At 37.1% G+C, this 17336-nt stretch overlaps 1 long non-coding RNA gene across 2 annotated transcripts in view; it reads left to right on the top strand.

Annotated features, from left to right (window-relative positions):
* Positions 1-17336, top strand: part of LOC106505658 (uncharacterized) — a 1202834-nt gene that overhangs the window by 601032 nt on the left and 584466 nt on the right. Inside the window, exons 7-9 of one of the 2 annotated variants that reach the window (XR_014823617.1) lie at positions 6506-6601; positions 6862-6926; positions 7255-7332. The exons of the other annotated variant lie outside the window; for it this stretch is intronic. This is a non-coding gene — a long non-coding RNA (uncharacterized LOC106505658). The remainder of the gene's footprint in view (positions 1-6505; positions 6602-6861; positions 6927-7254; positions 7333-17336) is intronic. 2 annotated transcript variants of the gene reach the window in all.

Genomic DNA, 17336 nt, shown 5'->3' with positions numbered 1-17336 from the left:
ACCATAGACTGGGTGGTTTAAATAACAACTATGTATTTCTCACAACTCTAAGAGATTGGGAAATCCAACATTAGGGTGCTAGCACATTTGGTATTAGGTGAGGACCTACTTTCTGGTTCACAGATGACCACCTTTTCCCTTTGTTCTTAGAGGATAGAGGTAAGAGAGCTCTCTGGGGTCTTTTTTTTTTTTTTTTTTTTTTAATAAGGATACTCATTCTATTTAGAAGACTCCACCCACATGATCTAATCATTCCAAAGTACCACCCCCCTCACCCCACCCAGCAAATACCATCACATCAAGGCATAAGGATTTCAACAGGTAAATCATGTATTCTTTTATCTGAAAGGGAGCTCAGACAGTGAAAAGATAAAAGTCATGAATTTTTGAAAAGACTCTAAAGCTAGGTTTCACTCTTCCTGAATTTATTTAGGCTTTAAAAAAAAAGTTCAAATATTAGGAATCTACAATTATACTTGTTCGATTTCTCCTACTTGGTTTCAGCCCAACATTGCTACCTATGGAGATTTTTTTGGCAATTGTGCTGCTATATTTCCCAGATTTGTGCTGTTCTAAAGATTTTTTCTTTTTTTTGTAGACACATTTTCTACATTTTTCATTAAAACATTCGAGGGTTGGATCCCAAACAGAGCTTTGTGGCACTACCCTAGAAACTTCGCTCCAATACAATATATATATATATATTTTTTTTGTCTTTTTGCCATTTCTTTGGGCCGCTCCCGCGGCATATGGAGGTTCCCAGGCTAGGGGTCGAATCGGAGCTGTAGCTGCCAGCCTACGCCAGAGCCACAGCAACGCAGGATCCGAGCCGCGTCTGCGACTTACACCACAGCTCACGGCAACGCCGGATCGTTAACCCACTGAGCAAGGGCAGGGATAGAACCTGCAACCTCATGGTTCCTAGTCAGATTCATTAACCACTGCGCCACAACGGGAACTCCCCAATACAATATTGATCTATTAAGCAGCACTCATAAGAAATGGTTCAAATAATTGCCTATCCCTGTAACAACAGGTGATTATGGAAGACTATGTGATGTTCTTTGCTAAAACAGGTATGAACTGTATGTCAGCCCTTCCCTGATCCAATTTTTTAATTTCTCCTTGATTTCTTCGTTGACTCATTGGTTGTTCAGTAGTACATTCTTTAATCTCCAATATTTGTTATTTTTCCAGTTCTGTCCCTTTAATTGATTTCTAGTTTAATATTATCATGGTCAGAAAATATGCTTGGTATGATTTCAATCTTCTTAAACTTCTTAATTTTTTGCAACTTAAATTTATTGTTTTGTAGCCTAGCAGATGATCTACCCCAGAGAATCTCCTTTTGCCTTGGGAAGAACATGTATTCTGCTGCTTTTACATGGTATATTCTGTGTATATATATATATATATATTAGGTTAATCTGGTGGAATGTTTCATTTAATGCAATGTTTCCTTAATGACTGTCTAGATGATCTATCCAATGATGAAAGTGTGGTATAAAAGTCCCCTGCTATTATTGCATTGCTGCCATTTTAGCCTTTTAAGTGTTTTAATATTTGTTTTATATATTTAGGTGCTCCTTTGTTGGGTGCATATTTACAAATAATATATCTTATTAGATTTATTCATTTATCTTTATGCCCATCTTCACCTTTTGTTAGAATCTTTGTTTTAAAGTCTATTTTGTCTTATATAGGTATGTAACTATGCCATCTTTATTTTGACTTATGTTTTTTGCAGGAAACATCTTTATCCATTCCTTTACTTTTAGTCTATGTGTGTTCTTATATCTGAGATGAATCTCTTACAGGCAATATGTGCATGGGTTTTATTTTTATCCATATAGCTACTCTGTGTCTCTTGATTATTGACTTTAGTCCAGTTATATTTAAAGTAATTATTTACAGGTATCCACTTATTGCCATTGTTTTCTGGCTATTTGTAGACCTTCTCTCTTTCTTCTTCTATTGCTTTCCTCTCTTGTGGTTTGATTGGTTTCTGTAGTGTTATGCTTAGTTTTCCTTTCTCATTATACTTTGTTCATCTATTGTAGGTTTTTGCTTTGTAGTTACCACAAGTCTATTTTAAGTTGATAGCAAGATAAGTTTGAAAGCATCCGAAATTCAGAATTTTTGTTCCTCCCCCCCATGTTTTATGTTTTTGATGTTTTGTTACATTTTACATCTTTTTATTTTGTATATCCCTTAACTAATTCTTGTAGTTACAATTATTTTTTATTACTTTTGTCTTTTAATCTTCATATTAGCCACACAAGTGATCAATCCACTACCTTTATTATGTATTTATTTTTACCAGTGATATTTTACTTTTCATATGCTTTCTTGTTGGCAGTCTGTGCCCTTTCTTTATAGCATAAAGAAGTCCTTTAACATTTCTTCTAAGGCTGGTTTTGTACTGGCTGGTGAAATTCTTTAGATTTTGCTTGCCTGGAAAGGTATTTTTCTCTCCTAATATTTGAACAATGACATTTACAGGTAGAGCATATTTGGTTAGAAAGTTTTTGCTCTCAGCACTTTGAATATAACATGCTACTCCTTTCTTGCCTGCAAAGTTTCTGCTGAGAAATCTGATAGTCTTATGGGGGTTCCCTTATATAACAAGGGTTTGTTTTTCTCTTGCCACTTTGTAAAGATTCTTTCTTTATCTCTAAATTTCACATTTTAATTATATTGCATCTTGTTGTGAGCCTTTTTGGAGTTTATCTTGTTTGGAACTCTTTGAGTTCAGGAATCTGGACATCTTTTTTCTCCCTCAAGTTACCAGGTTGGGGAAGTTTTCAGCCATTATTTCTTCAAATAAGTTTTCTCCCCCTGCCTCATACCTTTTCCTTCTGGGACCTCTATAATGCATATATTATTCTGCTTGATGTTGCCCCATAGGTTCCTTAAGGTATCTTTTTTTTCCCTTTTCTTTTTTCTCTTTGCGACTCTGTTTGGATGAGTTCTATCTAGTACTCTCTTCAGATCACTGATTCTTTCTTATGTTGCTTCTGGTCTGGTGGTGAATCCTTCTAATATATTTTTCAGTTTGGTAATTGTATTATTTATTTATTTATTTATTTATTTTTGTCTTTTTGTCTTTTTGCCTTTTCTAGGGCTGCTTCCTGCAGCATATGGAGGTTCCCAGGCTAGAGGTCGAATCGGAGCTGTAGCCTCTGGCCTATGCCAGAGCCACAGCAACTCAGGATCCAAACCACGTCTGTGACCTACACCACAGCTCACGGCAACGCTGGATCCTTAACCCACTGAGCAAGGCCAGGGATCAAACCCGCAACCTCATGGTTCCTAGTCGGATTCGTTAACCACTGTGCCACGACGGGAACTCCGGTAACTGTATCATTTAGTTCCATGCATCTTTATATCCATTAGTTTGAACTTTTTATCAGAAAAATTACTTATCTATGTTTTCTTTAGGTTTTATTCCGAGGTTTTTATCTTCTTTTGTTTGGGGTATATTCCCATGTTTCCTCATTTTACTTAACTCCCTATGTTTCTTTCTATGTATTAGATGATATAGCTCTCTTTCCTAGTCTTGAAGGAGTATATAGGACTTGTATAGGGATGAATTTTACCATTTAACTTTTTCTTGGTTTTTGGTTGTCTCTTGAACTATTTCTCCAATTGTTCAGACCTGTGGAAGCCAGAAATACAATCCTCCTATCTACAAGAGCCACACCCTCAAGGGGTGTCCCCTTTGAGGGCTCTGAACACCCACCAGCTTTTCTGGGCTGAAGGAATGGTGTAGGGGATAGGCACATACTTGCCTATGCTATCAGGTTAGAATGAGAATGTAAAAATGGCACCTTCCAGCTCTAGTGCTAACAAAGTAGAAGGAGAATGGAAAATGGTGCCCACCAGTGTCTCCATCCCTGGGAGGAGTCCCAACAGGCTTCTCTTCCTCTGGCAGATGCTTTAAGTTTAGCAATGAATCTCTTTCATATATAGTCTAGGCTTTTTTCAAATTGGTGCTTTTGCCCTGGGTTTGGGGCCAAGTGAGTCTGTATGCAAGCCCTTTAAGAGCAGGATCTCCATTCCCCAGATCTTTTTGGTTCTCTTGAATATAGGTCCTGTTGGTTTTCAAAGCCTGTTTTTTAGGGGACTTCTCTCTTCAGTGCAGGTCTCAAGGTTTAGGGTGCTTGATGTGGGGCATAAACATCTCACTGCTCAGAGAGATGCTCAGTATTTATGAGATTTCCCCCTGCTTGCATATTGCAGTGCATTGGGTGGGGCTTTTGGTTTTTGGTGAACCCGTGTCTCTGCCTTCCCTACCCATATCAGTGTGTCACTTTTTTTTTTTTTTGTCTTTTTAGGGCCACACCCACAGTATATGGAGGTTCCCAGGCTAGAGGTCAAATAAGAACTGTAGCTGCCAGCCTACACCACAGCCACAGCAACACCAGATCCAAGCTGCATATACAACCTACACCACAGCTCACAGCAATGCCAGAACCTCAGGGATTGAACCCGCATCCTCATGGATACTAGTCAGGTTTGTTAACAGCTGAGCTACAATGCGAACTTTACAATGTGACACTTTTATTTTTGTTGTGGAGTTGATGTTCAGTTCTCAGGTTTTTTTCAGTGGGAATTTTTCCATATGTAGCTGTGGATTTGTTGTGTCTGTAGGAGGAGGTGAGTTCAGGATCCTCCCATACCACCATCTTGAACTATCTCCTCCTGCATGTATTTTCTTTTCAAAGCCTTCTGACAACCAATTCTCTGTCTCCCTATTTTTCTCCCTCTCTCCATATTTACTTTTGTTGGGGACAAAGTAGGTGCCAATGGGAGGCAGTAAAAATGAGTAATGGGATGAATGCAGTCCAATGTACATTTAAAGAAAAAAAGAAAATCTCTTGAACAATGAGAGGCCTTAGGCACTGAAAATCTCCTTGCTTGGTATATTTAAAATGCCACCTAACAAAGCACTAGAAAATAACTGCCAAGCGAGACTGCCATTTTGGCAGGAAGAAGGGGTTAGATTCTTCCATAGTGTTTCTTCATTTTGAAGTTCTCTATTTTGGTAACACAGGACATTAGTTCATCATACCAGATACTAAGAAATTTTTTAACTTATGCACAATGGCTAGATTTGAGCAACTGAAAAATGCAGACAACAAAGAGCTATAAGACAATTTCTTATGTACAAAACTAACAACCTTGGCTTCAAAGTGAGCCCCTTGCTGAATGCAAGATTTAGTTTTCTCCTAGGTAGGGTATTATCTGTGAATCTATTGAAAAGTGGATAGACTCAATTCTTTCCACAAAGAGTTGGATTATACTGTAGAGGAGACATTTGCAATATTTGGCACCTGAGCATTTATTTCTTTGTCATTCCTTCTCTACCATATCCATTTCCTTGTCTTATAAAATACAAGTTGACTCCTCTCTGTGGGACTTTTTTTTTTCTACTTGAGAAAAGGAATCATATTTGAAGTGATTCATTGCATGCTTACACACCCTCCTCCCACGAAAGGATTGAAAATGACTGAGTATCATGAAAAACACATTTTTAAAACCTTTTCAAATGTTTTGACTTGTAACATTATGTTTTCACCTCCTACCTGATTATCCATTATCATGTTGACAGGGAAAATTGTGTTCTCTTTTGTGATCTTCTCTCTTAAAATGAGTATGAAGAGTAAAGACCACCTGTTGCCATTTAGAAGTATAGTTTTTCTCTAAATCCACTTGACATTTAAGTCTTCACATCTGCTACTTTGTGATAACATTTCCCTTCATAGATCATGTGGTTTCTAAAATGGTGTCATGTGAGTCAAAATCTAGCCAGGAATGGTTTTTAAAATTCCTAAGCTTAAGGTTGTTTTAGGATTTCATCCCCTGTAGGAAAAAGTGTGCATTGTGATAAAATCACACTCTTATCTAAAATATGTGAAGCACATTTCTTCTCTTGTGCCCACTCTGATCAGTTGGAAATAAGTGCATGAACTCCACCAACTTCCAAGTGGAGCTTGACTGTTCATAGTTGTCCAAATAAAAAAATCCTCACTGATTTGGATTACCTATTGTAGGTAAGAGATTGGGCAGTATTCTATAATGATCATTCCTCTTCTTTTTGTTTTGTTTTGCTTTTTTTAGGGCCACAGCCATGGCATATGGAAGTTCCCAGGCTAGGGGTTGAACTGGAGCTGCATCTGCCAACCTATACCACAGCAACAGAAACTCAGGATCTGAGCCATGTCTGCAACCTACATCACAGCTCAGGGCATCACTGGATCCCTGACCCACTGAGCAAAGCAGGGATCAAACCCGCGTCCTAATGGATACTAGTTGGATGTGTTTCCACCGTGCTACAATGGGAACTCCTGGCCATTCCTTTTTTAGAGGCTTCTTATAGGTGAGAAAAGGCTATCATTTCTGTCCCAAGTACACTTACCGTCTGGCTGAGACAGCAGGGTAGCCATTGGCATATGGCAACAAACTTCTACCAATCTGTTCTCCCCTTCCCCTCATCTTTTAGTGACTGGTATTTCATCCATTTGGGCTTTCCTAACAAAGAGGAACAATTCCTGGCCCTCATTAAAAAGCCCAGTCAGTGTGATGTGTGCTCGTCAAGGTAAACATTTATCCTCAAACCTCCTCTCTGGGTCTCAGGGGGCTCTTAATCATCAAAGAGATTCAGGTTGCAGAAATATTTGCTCTTGGTGCATTTTCAGAAGGTGGGATAATTCCATGGGCTGCAAATGAAGATAAGAAGTGGGTTGCAGACTGGGCAGCAGTTGCTAGTAGATAAGAACATGTTATTCCATGCCAGAGGTTAATGGGAATTATCAGTGTGGTGGTGATTTTTCCAGTTGTTTGTCCTCATTTTGACAGAAGACATGGCCTGAGACAAACACAGGATCTTATTTCCAAGAACACCTGTCGCTCATGGATCAAATGTAAGAGATACCTCTTGGGGACTCCTTCTATCCCAATGCCCCATGTCTCTCTGTCATATTCCATCTACATTCCTGGCATAAGCTTTCCTCTGGCTGCCTTCATTTGCCAAATGGCTAATCTCCTCTTTGCTGCATGTTGTTTTCTTTCAGAGCTTTAGAATTGTTTCTGTATTTTTGTTCCTTCTCTCTTGTTTCTGAGAAGGGTATATAAATAACAAAAACATTTCTAGTCAACACAAATATCTCTGTCAGCTTTAGTAGAGGGCTCTCGGTAATAATAATCCATGAAAGAATCAAAGTTAAAGTTTATTTTTGTATTTGTTTTTAGGATGCAGTCAATCAGACACATATAAAAGCATCTACTGAGTATCCAGGTCTCCTCCCTCTCCATGGCTGATGTCTGCATGTGAGTCCAAATGCAGGGAAGCCCACTCCCTGCAATTTTAAATGATTTGGATCCAGTGACTAAATGACTAACATTAGTTTTCAGATAATTTTTTTCCTTCTGCTTATCTGAATAGCTAAAAATGGGTTTTATTATTTTAAAAATGAGAATATTTAGGGGATCAGTTTATAACATGACAGGTACCATTCACCAGCCAAGAGAAAGCAATTTACCATAATGAAGTTATTTCACCTGGAAGAAAGAAGGGGCTTCTTGAAAAAATAAAGACTTCTTGGCTCTGTTAAGAAGGCATTGTGGAGTTGTTATCTACTGTAATAATATCATATCCCACTTAGTGGGTGCTTACCATGAGCCAAACATTGAACTAATTTTGTATGCATGCTTGCTCCTATTTAATCCCTATGGAAAATTCCTGAGGCAGGTACACATCTGCATTTGATGGGTAAGGATACTGACTTAGGGTGATGAAGTACCTTGCCTGAGGTCACTGCTAAGGAGAAACTGAACTAGGTCTTTCTGCTTCCACACTTGTGTTTTTCCTGCCTTCCCATAAAGCAACAGATTTTGTTCTTCAAACAGTGCCAAAAAATATTTTTCCAGTTTTTGCATTTTCAGTCCTTCTCATTTTTCCAAGACTTGCCAGAGATCTTAAATATAAGGGTCCTTAACAAAAATGGGCCCTTGCTGAAAAGGCTGTTGAGTCCATGCATCCCTCCTGCCTCCTAACCCAGCGCTCTTTCAGTTTCAACACTCTCTTTCTGGAGGCTGGTGACAGGAAGTCAAGCAATGGCAAGCCATTTTCATAAGTCCTTTCTTCATTTACCCCCACTTTTCCTTCCCTTCCACAGTCCCTCCTCTTTTGTTGCTCTACTCATTTTCAGGGAGTGTGTCCCTCCTTGACATTTTATTGAATATTTATTTGCTCTCTGTTTATTCTGTTTCCCCATAATAGAACACCTGCCTTAGGAGAAGAGAGACTTTGCTTCACTCTCTGTGTCCTCTGGACCTAGAAGAGTGTCTGAGCCTAGCGAGCCCCTAATAAATATCTGGGGGATGAATGAATGAGGACACAGACCTAGTTAGTTGATCTCATTTCCTTGGCTCACTGGTGCGTGAAACTTAGCAAAACCCCTTCTCCTTCACATACTATATATGAAGAACTTGGACACTTTTTTAATGTACTCTAGAGCAGTTTTTTTTTCTTTATAAAATGATTTAATACATCATTAATATAGTAATGTTTTATATTCAGGACACATCTGTCCACAAGCTCCATCCTTTTGAAAGCATTAGCCAATTTGAAATTAAATACATTTCAGCAATATTGCTCTAATTTATCATGCCACATCATAGAACTTGAAAACATTTGATGTTTCTCCTCTGCCCTATCAATATGAAAAAAAAAAACAGAATAAAAACAAAAAACCCAAACAAACAAAAACTGTTCTATTTAACTGTTTCAGCTTTTTGTAAAACCTTTCAAATATTCATTAAATCTAGACAGAATATGTACATGCTATTTGATGTTAATAGTTCCAGATTTTCCAACTCTGAAAAATGTAGAGAAAACTTAAGCTTTCATGAGGTTTTGTTGTCTTTGGGGAAAGAAAGGAAAGAGAGTACCTATATTCTGAGACACATATCTGGCTTTGGGTATTCCCCATACATTGTAGAGTGTGTAACTTTTGGAATTCAGGCTACATTACAAACTTTCCTAGGAATTAATATTTATAAAAGTGTGAGTGTCAAATGATGGGAGCTGGAAACTGGAGGAAAAGCTAGGATGAAAATATTTTATGCTTCTCATAAGTAATCTAGGGAATGATCTTTCTTGTGCTTGGATAAGGAGAAAAGCATTCTCATTTCATAATGCAACTGCATAAAAAGTGATCTTCCTTGCATATGGAAATGACTTAATCTGAAAGGGTATTTTCTCAGCCAAGGTTATCAGCTTTTCTTGCTTTTACTTCAGCACTACTAAAGGCTCCTTTTCTTTCTTTTCTCACCTCCCCACAGTGAGCTATTGCCATGTAATTTCTTCTGAAAGATCCAAATTCACATTGACTCCTTTTACTTTAAAGTGTTTACTTAACAGAGAATGATCAATGTTGAGCCAAATAGGGAAGAAATCATCTGTATAGTTACATTTCTTTATATCTCTCAGCACATGTTCGCCCATTTTAAATGCTAACATGGCAACTATGTTGGATAAGCATTCTGGGGTGTCCATGTGTTCATTATTCTGCAACACAAAGTGTAGATACTCAATCCTTGAAAATTGCTTTCTGAGATTGGATCCTGTACCAAGTCTCCTGACTCATATTTATCTTTAATAAAAAGATATTACGGGAGGAATATGCTTGTTCTTGCTGGATCAACTCTTTACTATAAAAGTGAGTTAAGATATATCGACATTTATTCTTTTGAGAAAAGCTGCTCTTGTATGTGTGTGTAATGTGTAGCTATTTACCAACATTTACCAGATTACCTTTTTTAGAAAAAGTAAGGCTCCCTTATTAAAAAAAAAAAAAAAAAAAAAAAGACTCAAGGGTCAAGCATATAGCAATTCTAGCAGGGCGTTTGAGTTTTGACTTTAGTTTTCTAGCTTTGGGCAAGTACTTAATTTCTCCATGACTCTGCTTGATTCCTTATCTACACATTGGAGGTAGTAAGAAAATTAACCTTAAAATAGAATTAAGGGTTAAATAGTCAATCTATGTAAAGCACTCACCACCTCACCACAAAGCTGGGCACATGATATATCCTTAGTTTATGTTACTACTATTATTTATTCGGTTTGCAAAAGTGGACATACAGTGACGCACACCAGGGTTTGGAAAGAGATGGTCAATGACCTGTTGGCCTTACTTATTAGTATATAGTTCTCGGAGAATCCTGCTTTCATTTCCTAAATTAGGGTAGGCTGTCTTCAGTATGAACTTTTATAGCATCCTTTAGAACATTTACCACAGTTTTATTTGTATGGTTGTTCATTTAGGGTCCAATAAGTAGTGAAAGCGATCCTATGTATTTTGTTTACTGTTATATATGCTGTACATATTCCTCAGCCTACACAAAGCAGGTGCTCACAACCACTTGGTGAATGAATGATGAATTCAGGAAAGGGCTGTAACGTTCTCATGCACCTTATGAAAGAATAAATGAATGGATGAATAGATGAATAAATTCTTTTAGTTTCATTTGACCTCTTTAGTTGCTTTTTTTTTCAGGGTTCTTTGCTGTCTCCTTCTCATTTGCTCAATATCTACTTGTGTGTCTGCATGTTAAATTCTATGGTAGGAGAATTTATTGCTTGGTTACATCACTATTCTAGAATCTGCAGCTTAGAACTGGGAAACATGGTCCTTGAGGTCTTGAAATAGGTTCTGTTTCTACATTGTGCCTGGTACTATCAAATTTCCCACTTGATGATGGATTCTACAAGCATGCAGAAACTTGAGGGTCTTCAGGCAGTTGGTGCTATGAAAATAGCCCCTTATATGCACCTAGGGGCAAACTGGATATGAGTACCCCTTCCAGAGGTAGCCCTCACTAAGTTCTTGTTGATTTTTGCCACATGAGAGCCTGTTGCCAGAACTGCCAGTTTTTCATGAGAAGCTAGAAATCTTCATCTCTTTGAGAAATTCTCCTTTTTGAAAATATCATCAGGAGTTCCCATCATGGTTCAGTGGAAACAAATCTGACTAGTATCCATGAAGACACAGGTTCCATCCCTGGCTTCACTCAATGGGTTAAATATCCAGTGTTGCCGTGAGCTGTGGTGTAGGTTGCAGACACGGCCCGGATCTGGTGTTGCTGTGGCTGTGGCATAGGCTAGAGGCTATAGCTCTGATTGGACCTCTAGCCAGGGAATCTCCATATGCCATGGGTGTGGCCCTAAAAAGACAAAAAATAAAATAAAATAAAAAAGTAAAAATATTATGAACTAATTCTTTCATTTTTATTAAAAATTTTTTGTGGCCAAACCAATAGTTCTAAATAGCCCACGAGGAGACCATTTGAACAGTTATGTCTGTATAAATCAAAATCGTTTATTGTTAAGTGAAAAAAAAATCCCTAAATAACGTGAGAAAAGCTACTCCAAAAAATGTCTACAAGGTTGCAGTAGATATAAATGCAGGCTTTAGATTCATACCAATCTAGGTTTGCAGTATGACCTAGGACAAATTAACCTCACTGTGATTATTTTTACTGATAAGTTTTTTTGAATTCCTGGAGGCTGATTTAACAGGAAGGAACATAAACTTCTATCTATACTTTGTTATATGCTTAATTTATTAAATTTACATACCTAATAGACAAAAACTGAAACATAAAATTTGTCATTTAAAGTTTATTACACATGTAATTAATTAAACTCTCATGGAAAGTGCAAATTACAATTAAAATTTTAATGATTGAAACTTTGGACACTATAAATACCTTAAAGAGTAGACAAAATAATTATAATTGTTACTGAACTTGTTTCTGTAATTACCCTTAAACTATTCAAAATTATCAATCATCTGATTTATTTCTTTATTATTTCTATATGTATTCTTAAATATTTTTGTAGAGTTACAACAATACTTGTTTTAATTTAATTTAGAAATTATAGTAGAGTTCATATTGATGTGTTCCCAGGATTGGAAGGTTTTTACTGGTTCAAAAAAAAAAAAACCCTAAACAAAACAACCCCAATATCTTCACACACAACCTTGGTTCTAGAACCCGGATTATCAACCAGCTGATTTTTGATCTGTGAGTGGTACTGATTGTTTGTTCCACATTAATTCAAACCTGAGCCATTGTTTGGCAAGGTCCTTCATACAGCTATAATTTATTTGTTATATTAATGATGTGGTTTTAATCCTGTGTCTTCCCCATAGTTTTAGATACTTGTACCTTGTGTCTTTTCCCCAGAATGAGGCATTCTTAAAGTTTTGCATGGCCAGTGCTGTATCATCAATTATCCTGCCAATAATTATACACTACACTCTTCTATAAGCATTGTTGGCAACTTACAAATTTCTCATTATTATTTTGTTATAGTCAGTCAGTAGGACCATCTAACTCTCAGAGGGCATTTGGCTAATGAATCATCTCAATATTTTCTGTTGAGCCCTCTTTATATTTGGTCATTGAATGTGACCATTGTTTGATGCTCATTCTACCTAGTTATTACCTCTGGTCATAATCAGTTTTTCCTATTTAGGGGTCTAGTTCCAAAGTTCCTTGGCTGATTCATAATTCTTTTTTTTTTTTTTTTTTTAATGGCCACTCCAGTGGCATATAGTAAATCCTAGGCTAAGGGTCAAATAGGAGTTGTAGCTGCTGGCTCACACCACAGCCGCAGCAACATAGGATCCAAGCTGCATCTGTGACCTACACCACAGCTCACAGCAATGCTGGATCCTTAACCCAGTGATCGAGGCCAGGGATTGAACCTGCATCCTCATGGATGCTAGTAAGATTTGTTTCTGCTGAACCACAATGGGAACTCCTGATTCATAATTCTTTATCTACCCTTCTCAACTTAGGCAGCAAGTACATATCTTTACCTTATGAACAAATGTACAGAAGAATAAATAAACATCTCTACATACAATTTCTCTTTTAATTATTATAACCAGTCAAGAAGAAAATACATGTATATATATTATAATCACTTTTATTTTTGCATTAGAACTACTTTGTAGCTCACTTTGTCTTAACTTTTCCCATTTGCTCTTAGGATGGAATCGTGTCCTTTCACAGACTCAAATTTTTTCATTCAACCATAATTATTTTTCCCTTTTTGAGGTTCAGATTGCCTTAACTTAGTAAGATTTCTCTTTAAGCTCGCCATTTGTCCTGATGGCCTAAAGAGCACCATTATTCTTTAGCAAAATTCAGATGTTCCAGGATCTCATGATATTATTACTGAGTTCCGAAGTGGGAGATCAGTTACTCTCTGAGAATTCCAGGTTTCTTTTTAGGAGAAACTTATCGGAAATTAATATCTGGGCCATAGAAGATCCACATAAAGTGTTGACGGGGTCAAAGTGCTGCTGATGCTATTGCATCATTTTTAGAGAAAAAAAATGTTTTACATTAATTTTTCCAATTTAGCTATTATGTCACTCAATCTTCCCTTAAATATTATTTTCTAAGTAATTTTATCCATATTAAAAAAACGTATCTCCTCAACTATACTACAATTTTATAATCTCTGCTGCTTTTATATACTATTATGTTCTACCAATCTATAGTCAATTTGGGGATTCTTCCTCCTGTGAAATAATTAGATATATAGTTTTTGATCTCTTCTCCCTGTTCCTGATGAAGAGCTTCTAAACCTATTGGAGTTTCTATAGTTTTTGATCTCTTCTCCCTGTTCCTGATGAAGAGCTTCTAAACCTATTGGAGTTTCTTTGGTGATAGTGGTACTTTTTATTTTAATGAGCTGACTCTTGGCAGTCTTTTAGATGAGGGCTGGTCAAGAGAAAGACTAAGCCATGAGTGGAAGCTTGTAACTTTCAGCATCACCTCTCATTCTACAAAGAGAGGCTAAAAATGGAGTTAATAACTGATGATGCCTATGTGATGAAGTGTCCATAAAAATCCCTAAAATGTGGGATTTTGAGAGTTTCAATATTGGTGAACACACTCATGTACAAGGAGGGTAGTGATGCATCCCAACTCCATAGAGACAGAAGCTCTGCACTCCAGATACTTCTAGATCTTGCTTGATGTACCTCTTCATCTGGCTGTTCATTTGTATCCTTTAAAATATCCTTTGTAATAAATCGGTAGAAGTAAACAAGCTTTTCCTGAGTTTGGCAAAACACTCTAACAAGTGATCAAACCCAAAGGTGGGAGTTATGGGAAACTCACATGTGAAGCCAAGTGGGACAGAAGTGTGAGTAACCTCGGGGTCCACTACATAAGACTGGCATCTGAAGTAGGGAGCAGGTTTGTGGGAATGAGCCCATAGCCTATGAGATCTGCCCTAACTCTAGGCAATTAGTATCAGAATTGCTTGGTTTGGAAAACCCACACATCCTCAGTAGAAGTCTAAAAACATGTTGCTTGTAGGATTGTCATGAGGAGTAAAGAAATTCCCTCACAGTGCATAACACAGAGGTCCCATTTGACCAATGGAAGTTAATGTGATTAAGCATGCATAATCCAGAGGCACACTTACCTGCAATGCAAAGTACCTCTTGCTCAGAAAGTAGAATTCCTATGTAAGGTGCAGAAGCTCTATTTTTAAAATTTATTTTTTTAATCATAGTTGATTTACATTGTTGTGTTAATTTCTGCTGTACAGTAAAGTGACTCAGTTTACACATATATACATTCTTTTTAATATTCTTTTCCATTATGGTTTATTCTGGGATGCTGAATATAGTTCCTGATGCTGTACAGTGGGACCTTGTTTTTTATCCATTCTATATATAATAGTTTGCATCTACTCACCACAAACTCCCAAAATATCCCTCCCCCATCTCCCTTCCCCCTTAGCAACCACAAGTCTGTTCTCTATGTCTGTGAATCTGTTTCTGTTTGGTAGACAGGTTAATTTGTGCCATATTTTAGATTCCACATGTAAGTGATATCATATGGTATTTGCCTTGCTATTTCTTTTTTTTTAGTTATTATTTTTTAAATAGTTATTTCCTCAATACAATTTTTTTTTCTACTGTACATCATGGTGACCCATTTACACATACATGTACACATTCTATTTTCTCACCTTATTATGCTCCATCATAACTGACTATACATAGTTCCCAGCACTACACAGCAGGATCTTATTGCTAATCCATTCCAAAGGCAATGGTTTGTATCTATTAACCCCAAGCTCCCCAACCACCCCACTCCCTCCCCTTCCCCCTTGAAAACCACAAGTCTGTTCTCCAAGTCCATGATTTTCTATTCTGTGGAAAGGTTCATTTGTGTCATATATTTGATTCCAGATATAAGTGATATAATATGGTATTTGTCTTACTCTTTTTGACTTCTTAACTTCACTCAGTATTAGAGTCTCTAGTTCCATCCATGTTGCTGCAAATGGCATTATTGTGTTCTTTTTTATGGCTGAGTAGTATTACATTGTGTATATATACACCACATCTTCCTAATTCAATCATCCGTTGATGGACCTTTGGGTTTGCGTGTCTTGGCTATTGTGAATAGTGCTGCAATGAACATGCGCGTACATTTGTCTTTTTTTAAGGAAAGTTTTGTCTGGATATATGACCAAGAGTGGGACTTCTGGGTCATATGGTAGTTCTATGTATAGATTTCTAAGATATTTCCATACTGATCTCTATAGTGGTTGTATCAATTTATATTCACACCAAAAGTGCAGGAGGGTATCCTTTTCTCCACAACCTCTCCAGCATTTATTTGTGGACTTCTTAATGATGGCCATTCTGACTGGTGTTAGGTGGTATCTCATGGTAGTTTTGATTTGCATTTCTCTAATAATCAGCGATGTTGAGCATTTTTTCATGTGTTTGTTGGCCATCTGTACATCTTCCTTGGAAAAATGTCTATTAGGTCTTTTGTCCATCTTTCAGTTGGGTAGTTGGCTTTTTTGTTGTTGAGTGTGTAAGTTGTTTGTATGTTCTAGAGACTAAGCCCTTGTCAGTTGCATCATTTGAAACTATTTTCTCCCATTCTGTAAGTTGTTTTTTTTGCTTTCTTTTTGGTTTCCTTTGCTGTGCAAACTTGTCAGTTTGATTAGGTTCCACTGGTTTATTTTTGCTCTTATTTCTGTTGCTTTGGGAGACTGACCTGAGAAAATATTCATAAAGTTGATATCAGAGCATGTTTTGCCTATGTTCTCTTCTAGGAGTTTGATGGTGTCTTATCTTATATTTAAGTATTTCAGCCATTTTGAGTTTATTTTCATGCATGGTGTGAGGGTGTGTTCTAGTTTCATTGCTTTACATGCAGCTGTCCAGGTTTCCCAGCAATACTTGCTGAAAAGACCATCTTTTTCCCATTTTATGTTCTTGCCTCCTTTGTAAAAGATTAATTGACCATAGATGTCAGGTTTATTTCTGGCTTCTCTATTCTGTTCTATTGGTCTGTCTGTCTGTTTTGGTACCTGTACCACAATGTCTTGATGACTGTGGCTTTGTAGTAATGCCTGAAGTCTGGGAGAGTTATGCCTCCTGCTTGGTTTTTGTTTCTCAGGATTGCTTTGGCAACTCTGAGTCTTTTGTGGTTCCATATAAATTTTTGGATTGTTTGTTCTAGTTCTGTGAAAAATGTCATGGGTAATTTGATAGGGATTGCATTGAATCTGTAGATTGCTTTGGGTAGTATAGCCATTTTTACAATATTAATTTTTCCAACCCAGGAGCATGGAATATCCTTCCATTTCTTACCTCTTCTTTCATTTCCTGGATTAATGTTTTATAATTCTCAGCATATAGGTCTTTTGCCTTCTGGGTCAGGTGTGTTCTCAGGTATTTCATTTTTTGGGGTACAATTTTAAAAGGTATTGCATTTTTGTATTCCTTTTCTAATATTTCATTGTTAGTATGCAGAAATGCAACTGATTTCTGAATGTTAATCTTATATCCTGCTGCTTTGCTGAATTTGCTGATCAGTTTGAGTAGTTTTGGGGTTGAGTCCTTAGAGTTTTCTATATATAGTATCATGTCATCTGCATACAGTGACAGTTTTACCTCTTCTCTTCCTATTTGGATGTCTTTTATTTCTTTTGTTTGTCTGATTGCTGTGGCTAGACTTCCAGTACTATGCTGAATAGCAGTGGTGATAGTGGACATTCTTGTCTTGTTCCAGATTTTAGTAGGAAGGCTTTCAGCTTTTCTCCATTGAGAATTATATTTGCTGTGGGTTTGTCCTAAATGGCTTAGATTATGTTAAGGTATGTTCCCTCTATACCCACATTGGTAAGAGTTTTGATCATGAATGGATGTTGGACTTTGTCAAATGCTTTCTCTGCATCTATTGAGATGATCATGTGGTTTTTGACTTTTCTT

This window comes from Sus scrofa, chromosome 13 (assembly GCF_054392235.1).
Source record: "Sus scrofa isolate SSC_HxYL_T2T_F1_AM1 chromosome 13, Sscrofa_HxYL_maternal_Yorkshire_Landrace_v2.0, whole genome shotgun sequence".
In the NCBI taxonomy this organism is placed as follows: domain Eukaryota; kingdom Metazoa; phylum Chordata; class Mammalia; order Artiodactyla; family Suidae; genus Sus; species Sus scrofa.
This window is presented reverse-complemented; position numbering and strand designations above follow the sequence as displayed.